Source organism: Lepus europaeus, chromosome 7, assembly GCF_033115175.1.
Source record: "Lepus europaeus isolate LE1 chromosome 7, mLepTim1.pri, whole genome shotgun sequence".
Lineage (NCBI taxonomy): Eukaryota > Metazoa > Chordata > Mammalia > Lagomorpha > Leporidae > Lepus > Lepus europaeus.
Window position 1 is genome coordinate 112,279,408 of NC_084833.1, and position 9,254 is coordinate 112,288,661.

Consider the following 9,254-nt stretch of genomic DNA (forward strand, 5'->3'; position numbering starts at 1 on the left):
ACTTTAAAGTAAACCATTACAGTACTAAATACATGGACACAATATTTTTATATAAGTTAAAGTTATTGTGTTTGGAAAATAAGGCTAAATTGATATTAAACTGACATCATTTCTACTGTGATAAGTTGATCCATTATTAAATGATCATAAGGATTGGGGAAAAGGGATGCCCTTCTCTGAAACAAAATAGCAACAAAGTCTCACCAATAACCATATTCTTCTCTCCCCCCATCAGGAAGTGACCAGAAACAATGGTGGCAGGAAATCATTCCACGGTGACAGAGTTCCTCCTGGCTGGGCTCACAGAACAGCCAGAGCTGCAGCTGCCCCTCTTGCTCCTATTCCTGGGAATCTATGTGGTCACCGTGGTGGGCAACCTGGGCATGATCATACTCATTGGGCTCAGTTGCCACCTGCACACCCCCATGTACTATCTCCTCAGCAGTCTGTCCTTTATTGATCTTTGTCAATCCACTGTCATTACCTCCAAAATGCTGGTGAACTTTGTGGCAGAGAAGAACACCATCTCCTACCCTGAGTGCATGACTCAGCTCTACTTCTTCCTGGTTTTTGCTATAGCAGAGTGTTACATGCTGGCTGCAATGGCCTATGACCGCTACGTTGCCATCTGTAGCCCCTTGCTTTACAATGTCATAATGTCTTATCACGTCTGTTTTTCCCTGATTGTAGGGGTGTATACTATAAGTATGGTTTGTGCATCAGCTCATACAGGATGCATGTTTAGAATTTATTTCTGCAAATTGAATGTAATCAACCATTATTTCTGTGATCTTATTTCCATCCTAAAGCTCTCTTGTTCTAGTACTTATGTCAATGAATTGCTGATTCTCATCTTTAGTGGAATTAACATCCTTATCCCCAGCCTGGCCATCCTTATCTCCTACACCCTAATCATTGCGAGCATCCTTCGTATTCGTTCCACTGAAGGCAGGACCAAAGCCTTCAGCACTTGCAGCTCCCACATTTCAGCCGTTGCTGTTTTCTTTGGTTCTGTGTTCTGCTGCATTCATGTATCTGAATCCATCATCTCTCAGCTCCATGGATCAAGGAAAGGTGTCATCTGTATTTTATACTGTTGTTGTGCCCATGCTGAACCCTCTGATCTACAGCCTTAGAAATAAGGATGTCCATACTGGCCTGAAAAAAATGTGAGAAAGAGGAAAACTCCTGTGAAGGGAGTCATGTGAATATTTCCTTAGATTTAAGTTTTGATGATTGTGTTGTAGGAATTAATGTATTTCATTTTAGTCTACCAGTCAATGTTTCCCTTCATTTGGTAGAATTCTGTTGACATCATTCCTTATTCCCAAAGCATTTTTTTAAAAGATTTTATTTATTTGTTTGAGAGGTAGAGTTACAGACAGTGAGAGGGAGAGACAGAGAGAAAGGTCTTCCATCTGCTGGTTCACTCCCTAAGTGGCCGCAATCCTGGAGTTGAGCTGAAATGAAGCCAGAAGCCAGGAGCTTCTTCCAGGTCTCCCACTCATGTACAGGGGCCCAGGGACTTGGGATCACCTTCTGCTGCTTTTCCAGGCAACAGCAGAGAGAGAGATGGATCAGAAGAGGAGCAGCCGAGAGTAAAACCAGAGCCCACACGATGGCAGTGCTGCAGGCGGAAGTTTAACCTAATGCACCACAGCACCAGCCCCTCCTAGAACATTAATGCCATTCTCCTTTCAGTTTTCTATCCTATGTGTCATTGTGACACAGATTAGTTGAAATGATAATAATGACACGTGTACATGAACCCACTAACACCAACCCCTTTGTCTTTCCTATTTTTCCATGCAAATGGCTTAAATAAAGTCTGCAACTTAATAAACATTTTGACTTCCAACAATTATCAATAATTTATTTTCTTCTACACACTGCAAAAACAGCATAAAATATCAACAGCATGCCTGCAATCATTAGCATTTTACACAGTTCTAATTTAGAAAAAAAAAAACTCCACCATATACCCTTGCACACTTTAATTTTTAGACTATTTCCTGCATTTCTTACATTAAAAACCTAATCATAACTATAAAATCTGATCCACAGTTGTGCATACATTGTGATTTGCCAACCTAATACCACTGTTTTGCCATTTATCTTTTTAGCTTTTAATTGCCTGCTTATTGTCCAGTTTTGTGCTGGACTGTAATACCCGTGAAGTTTCCTCTGAAATAAAGCTCAGTGCCACATCCCCAGCACTTAGACAACTGTTTGCTTCCTGGTAGACTCTTGAAAATTATTTAATATTTACTCACCTTTATAAGATATTTACATGAAAACTAGGACATATCCAACACAATTATCACCCATCAACTTCTTCAAATAGTATTTGCAACCTTTTGTTTGCCTTCTGTTCAATTCCATTATACTGTGCTTGGATAATTCTTTTAAAATATATAAGTTAACTAATGGCATCCTTAACTGCCTCTATATGCAAGTTTAGAAATATTATCACTGTGTTCCTTCAGATGAAAATCCTGGTGCAGATATGATAAACTTGTGCCTATTGCATTACCTAAATCATTAAATCTGGCAGCCAAAAGGTCCTTTAAGCTAGTCTAATCCATATTTTATTCTGGAAAAGAGCATAAGAGACAAAATATGTTAAACAGAGATTTGAAATATAATGGGTCAACATAACAAGTAATATACTTTAGTGATGACTAGGGCTCCAAAAAGGAGTCTAGATCCATACCCAGAGCATTAAATAACTTCTCCCATAATGCTGTATGGGAAACATCTTAGATACATAGATTTAGATTGGTTCTGCCACCAGTGAGTATATTTTCTTGCTTCCTCTCTTCCTTGCTTCCCTCTCTCCTTCCTTCTATGGAAGTGGTTAACTTGCTCTTGTTGATTTCTAGCTTATACAACTTACTTTACCTTTATGTTTATTCACTGACTTCTGATTATTTATTTTCCAAATCATCTAAGCCTGTAACTAGAGGGAGGAATGAGCTAGTGTTCCCAGAATAGAAAAATGATTTATTTAGTGCAGTAATTGTACCAAGCAAAAATGGTCAGGATTTCCACATCAGTCATGGACTTGGTTGTTCTGAGTCACCAAAAACTCTAGTGACAATCCATGGTGGATTCACTTGAAGCTGAGTTAAATGATTTCTCTAAAATAAACCAAACTATTGGCTATCCAATAACACTGGATAACCAATGTAAAATGTGCCAGAATGTAATCAGGAAAATATCAATTTAATGCCTATAGTAACTTAAATAGAATTTCTTCCAAGTATTCATCTTTGGAATTCAACTAATTTACTTTATACACCATCCCTCTGGTATGTCTCTCACATACTGCTTCCTTTTCTTCATAGAAGATACTACTTGTGATCATATTTATTCTTTTAATATGGATTTATTGAATTGAAATATGTTCTAATACAATACAGAGTATTTTTTTAACTTTTATTTAATGAATATAAATTTCCAATGTACAGCTTATGGATTACAATGGCTTCCCCCTCCCATAACTTCCCTCCCACCCACAACCCTCCCCTCTCCTGCTCCCTCTCCCCTTCCATTCACATCAAGATTCATTTTCAATTCTCTTTATATACAGAAGATCAATTTAGTATATATTAAGTAAAGATTTCAACAGTTTGCACCCACATAGAAACACAAAATGAAACATACTGTTTGAGTACTGGTTATAGCATTAAATCACAATGTATAGCACATTAAGGACAGAGATCCCACATGAGGAGCAAGTGCACAGTGGCTCCTGTTGTTGACCCAACAAATTGACACTCTAGTTTATGGTGCCAGTAACCACCCTAGGCTCTCATCATGAGTTGCCAAGGCTATGGAAGCCTTCCAAGTTTGCCGATTCTGATCATATTTAGACAGGGTCATAAAAGACAGGGTGAGGATAGTAACCAATGATCCTAAGAGTGGCATTAACCAGGTCTGAACAATTATACAGCATTAAGTGGGGAAGAGGACCATCAGTACACACAGGTTGGGAGTAGAGCCATTGGTGGTAGAGTAGAGGTTATGATTATGAAGGAATGAGGCCCAAGTGCGTTAGACAGGGTCTAGAACAAAGGACAGAGCCATTATTAGAGGAGCTAAGAAAGGTGCTGTCTAAGCTACAATTAAGTTTTCTGATTGAGAGGCAAATAATTCCCAGGCCAGCTAAGTAATGAAAGTCAACAGAGTGCCTTCTCCTAGGAGGTTCACACCTCCCTTAGGATGTACCCCATGTGAAGAGATAGATAGGTCTGGGCCTCTTAACTTACAAGGCCTAAAGCCCAATAGATTATTATCAATACAGAGTATTAATTCAACTAATATTGAATGACAAATGTACTTGATACCTCCAATATTCCACTTTATATACCCTGGCTATCTTTCACTTCAGCCTCATATACATTTGTTAGTTCTGTACTTACATCAGTGGAATTCAACTTTAAGTATGTACTGTGATTTTTTCATACTGTTAAATTAATTTTATATTTTTGCATAGCTTTACATGTATTAAAAAATTTAATGATAGCATATAATTTCTGTTCATTAAACAGGCACCATCTTAAACCATTTCAGGCTGTAACCCAGCTGCCATCTTGTACAATAAGTTTTAGTCTTCCAGAATAAGTTTCAGTTCCTAATCCAGCCAGGCTTACTAAGAGTCAGGTGACCAAATGACCCAACCACAAGTGTCAACTCCAGCCCTAACAGGAGTCACTGCTCCCACTTCTTTTCTCTGCAAGGCTATAAGACCTGTTTTTCCACACAGGCTCTCCCCCTCACCCTCTCTCTCCAGCCTGTCTCCCCACCCCCAAATAAAACCTTTCCGGCATTTGGTGTGTTTTGTGGTGGCCTTTCATTGGTGCTGTGACTCAGATCCAGGCTTTCCCATCAACATTGCTCTCTCCTCGGGAATCTGAGCTGGTTTGGGATCCTGTACTCCTACCAACCACAAAACCACCCCCAGACCTCCTTCTTCATCAACAAATGCTCGATGATTCCTGTTCACACATCAGCCCTCCAAATCCTGAACTAAGATGGGGAATGGCGAATTCTCCCACTGTGGCCTCTGCTCGGGTTGTGGTTTCACTCTGCTTTGTCTTGAAATCCTGGTACCAGGCACCACAACTCCTTTGGGTTTACACCTCAAGTGATAGTGGATGCCACTGATGAACTCACTCCCTGCTCCCTTACTCTCCTCATCAGACTGCCATGATCTCAGGGATACCTGCTATCTGCCAGTCTGACCCCTCAGGTCACTATGGGAGCTTCCTCCTCCTGTGTTCTGTCTGACTCTCTTCTTGGATGTCCCCTAAATAATCTTATTTCTCTCCAATTGCTCCAAGATCTCAAATGCTATTGCTTCTTTCTTTGTAATCGAGCATGGCCCATGACCTTGACAACCAGTCCAAATGGCCACTTAACAGCATGTTTGACCTCGACATTATTTGGAATTTCTACCACTTCTGTCAGTGTTCAGGAAAGTGGAAGGAGATTCCTTGTGTCTCTTAATCCAAACCACCTGTCAGTTGCATTCTAAATCATTCTCTCAAGGCTATCATACTCTGAACCTTTATAAAAAAAGAGTGAAAAATGAAATTGGGATTAGTTATGTGGAGTGCCAACTAACAGGGTAAGAATATATTCAGAGAATATTACAACTATACCTATGCTCATCTCTCCTATTTTGATAGCCTTCTTCTATCTCTGCTTTAAACCTTCTCTTTATACTTCATGTCATGTATGTATTCCATTCTTATTTATAGCTATTGTCTATATTCCCACTAAACTAGGGTCTTTTTGCTTTTACTTGTTTTCCTTCTTATTTTGTGAAGTATTAAACCTTTTTACTGTAATGTAAATTTGAAATATGTTATCTCACAAATTAAAAAAAAAGGAAGATAGAAAGAAGGAGGGTAGGAGGGTCGGAGGGGAGAATATCATTATGTTTCTAGACTTGTATCTACAAATCATATTGAATATGTTAAAAAATAACTAAAATTTTGGCCAGCGCCATGGCTCACTTGGCTAATCCTCTGCCTGCAGCGCTGGCACCCCAGGTTCTAGTCCTGGTCGGGGCACCAGAATCTGTTACGGTTGCTCCTGTTCCAGTCCAGCTCTCTGCTGTGGCCTGGGAAGGCAGTGGAGGATGGCCCAAGTGCTTGGGCCCTGCACCTGCATAGGAGACCAGGAGGAAGCATCTGGCTCCTGGCTTTGGACTGGCGCAGTGCACCTGCCACAGCGCAGGCCGTAGCGGCCATTTAGGGGGTGAACCAATGGAAAAAAGAAGACCTTTCTCTCTCTCTATCTCTCTCTCTGTCTAACTCTGCCTGTTAAATTAAAAATCATCTTTAGTCCAAGTGGTCATATACCCAAAATAACCCCATCCTGGAAGAACTGATTAAGAAGTAGTTTATCTACTTGACTGAGAAACCTCATGCTTAGCAGGAAAAGATTGATCCTCTTGCTCATAAACCACAAGACTATTGGACCCATGACAAATAAAGTGCTGATGATCTCAAGGTCATTTGTCCACAGGTCCAAATGGTCATTGCCATCGAGTTTTCTCCAGCCACCTCATTTCTCCACCTAGTGGTGCAGCATCTATGCAGTCATTTGGGCTTAGTTAGTTAAATATTCTTCCTAATGGCTTCCAAAATTCAAATGTCAATGTCACGTAGAGGCCCTTCTGCTTAGTTTCCATGACACAACCCGTGAAAGCAGCCTTTCTTCTCTATCCAAGCACTGTTTATCTCCTCCACTGTCCTAGCCTCTTCCAAACCACCTGTCAGTTGCATTCTAAATCATTCTCTCAAGGATATCATACTCTGAACCTTTATAAAGAAGAGTGAAAAATGAAATTGGGATCAGATATGTGGAGTGTCAACTAACAGAGTAAGAGTATATTCAGAGAATATTACAACTATACCTATGCTCATCTCTCCTATTTTGGTTTCCTGGGTGGAATTTTTTATAAATACCGAGAATTATTTTATTATCATCACCCAAATTTAGTGAGTTCCTTCATCCCTCTCAGTTTTGGGCTTTGTTAACCCTAGATGATAGAGAACTCTGGCATTTGCTTAATTTTTACAGGCAACTTCAGTATATTCTAGAAAAACAAGTATGAATCATTGTAATCCGAGTTTTGACACCAAAAATAATGAAAGAACAAAGTCCCAAAGCAAAGCTACATTAGTATGTATGGCAAGTCAAGTATAGTTCAGGGTTTACACAATGAAGTTGCTATCACCATCAACACATTAGACCCCAAAGGGGAACATGAAAGGGCTGGTCTTACGGCATATCAGGTAAGGCTGCCATCTGTGATGCCGGCACCTCATATGGGCACCAGTTTATGCTCCAGCTGCTACGCTTCTGATCCAGTTCCCTGCTGGAAAAGCAGCGGAAGATGGCCCAAGTTCTTGGGCCCCTGGTAACCTCATGGGAGACCAGGAAAAAGCTTTTGACTCCTGTTTGTGGCCATCTAGGGGGTGAACCAGCATATTGAAGATTTTTCTCTGTCTCTCCTCTCTCTCTGTAACTGACTTTCAAATGAACAATTCTGTAAAAAGGGAAAGAAGCATTACTTTTACTGATTATATGACACTTGAGAATAACTCTAATTGCTTTTTGTGTTTAAGAGGTTTTACTTTTTTATATCAGTTTCAGATTCACAGCACAATTCAGTGGAAGGTACAATGATTTCCCGTGTAACTTCTATCCCTGCACATGCATAGTCTCCCCACAAGAGTGGTCCACTTGCAACAATTGATGAAACAACATTGATACATCATTGTCACCAATGTCTGGAGTTTACACTGGGGTTCACTCTTGATGTTGTACATTTCACGGCTTAAGGGAATGTCCCAAAACGTAGATCCATCATTAGTACCATGAAGAATAATTTCACTGCTTGAGAAATCCCATGTTCCACTAGTTCATCTCTTCCTCCTCTCTAACCCTTGGCAATTACTGATCTGTTTACTTCCTTATAATATTGCCTTTTCCATAATGTCATAGATTTGGAATCATATTGTATGTAGCCTTTTCAATTTACTTCACTTAATTAGTTATACACATTTAAGTTTTCTGCAATTTTTTTTTGGCTTCATGGTTCATCTCATCTGTAGTGTTGAATAAGATTCGAAAGTGCTTATTTTATCTTTAGTATTGAATAATACCCCAAAATAGGCATGTAAAGTGGTTTGTTTATCTCTTCATTTATTTCCAAGTTTTGGCAGTTATGGAAAAAACTGCTACAAATGTCCATGTGTAGGTTTTGGTATAGACATCAGTTTTTGACTCCTTTGGGTAAATATCAAGAGTGCAACTGCTGGATCAAATGGTGAGTATATTTTAGTTTTGGGACAAACTGCCTTCCAAAGTAGTTGTACTGTATTACACCCCAGCCAGCAATCAATGAGAGTTCCTGTTGCTGCACATCCTATCATTCATTTTGGCTAATGTTATGGATTGTAACTATTCAAATAGCTATATAATGATATCCTATTGCTGCTTCTATTTGTATTTCTCTGATGACATAAGATGAACAGAATTGTTCACATGCTACTTTATGTCTGCATGTTTCCTCTGCTGAGTCTTATGTTAAGTTCTTTGGTCCACTTTTTAACCATGTCACTTATTTTCTTATTGTTGAGATTTAAGAATTTTAGGTATATTTTGGATAACAGTCCATTATCAGGTATCAGATATTATCTTTTGCAAATATTTCCTCCAAGACTGTAGCTTGTATTTTGATTCTCCTGACACTTTCTTTTCAAATATTTTTATTTATTTATTTACTGAGAGGCAGAGTTACAGACAGAGGGAGATACAGGGAGAGGTCTTCCACCCACTGGTTCACTTGTCAAATGACATCAACGACCAGAGCTGCACTGATCTGAAGCCAGGAGCCAGGAGCTTCCTCCAGATCTCCCACAAGGATGGAGGGGCCTGAGCACATGAGCCATCTTCCACTGCTTTCCCAGGCCATCAGCAAGGAACTGGATTGGAAGAGGAGCAGCTGCTACTAAAATTGGTGCCCAGATGGGATACCAGTGCCTCAGGTGAACGCTTAATCCACTGCACCACAGTGTCAAACCCTAACAATCTTTTGCAGGGCAGAAATGTATTGATTCAAACATCCAGCTCATCAATTAATTCTTCCATGGATCATGAATTTGTTGTTTTATCTAAAAAGAAAACAAAATCAAGGTGTTTGGGCGTGCTTTGCACTTAGCATTCAGGTTTAT

The 9,254-nt window shown here is 39.6% G+C and overlaps 1 pseudogene; it reads left to right on the forward strand.

Moving 5' to 3' along the window:
- Positions 1-251: 251 nt before the first annotated feature.
- On the forward strand, positions 252-1,173 carry LOC133764737 (olfactory receptor 8G5-like; annotated as a pseudogene).
- The last annotated feature ends 8,081 nt before the right edge of the window (positions 1,174-9,254 follow it).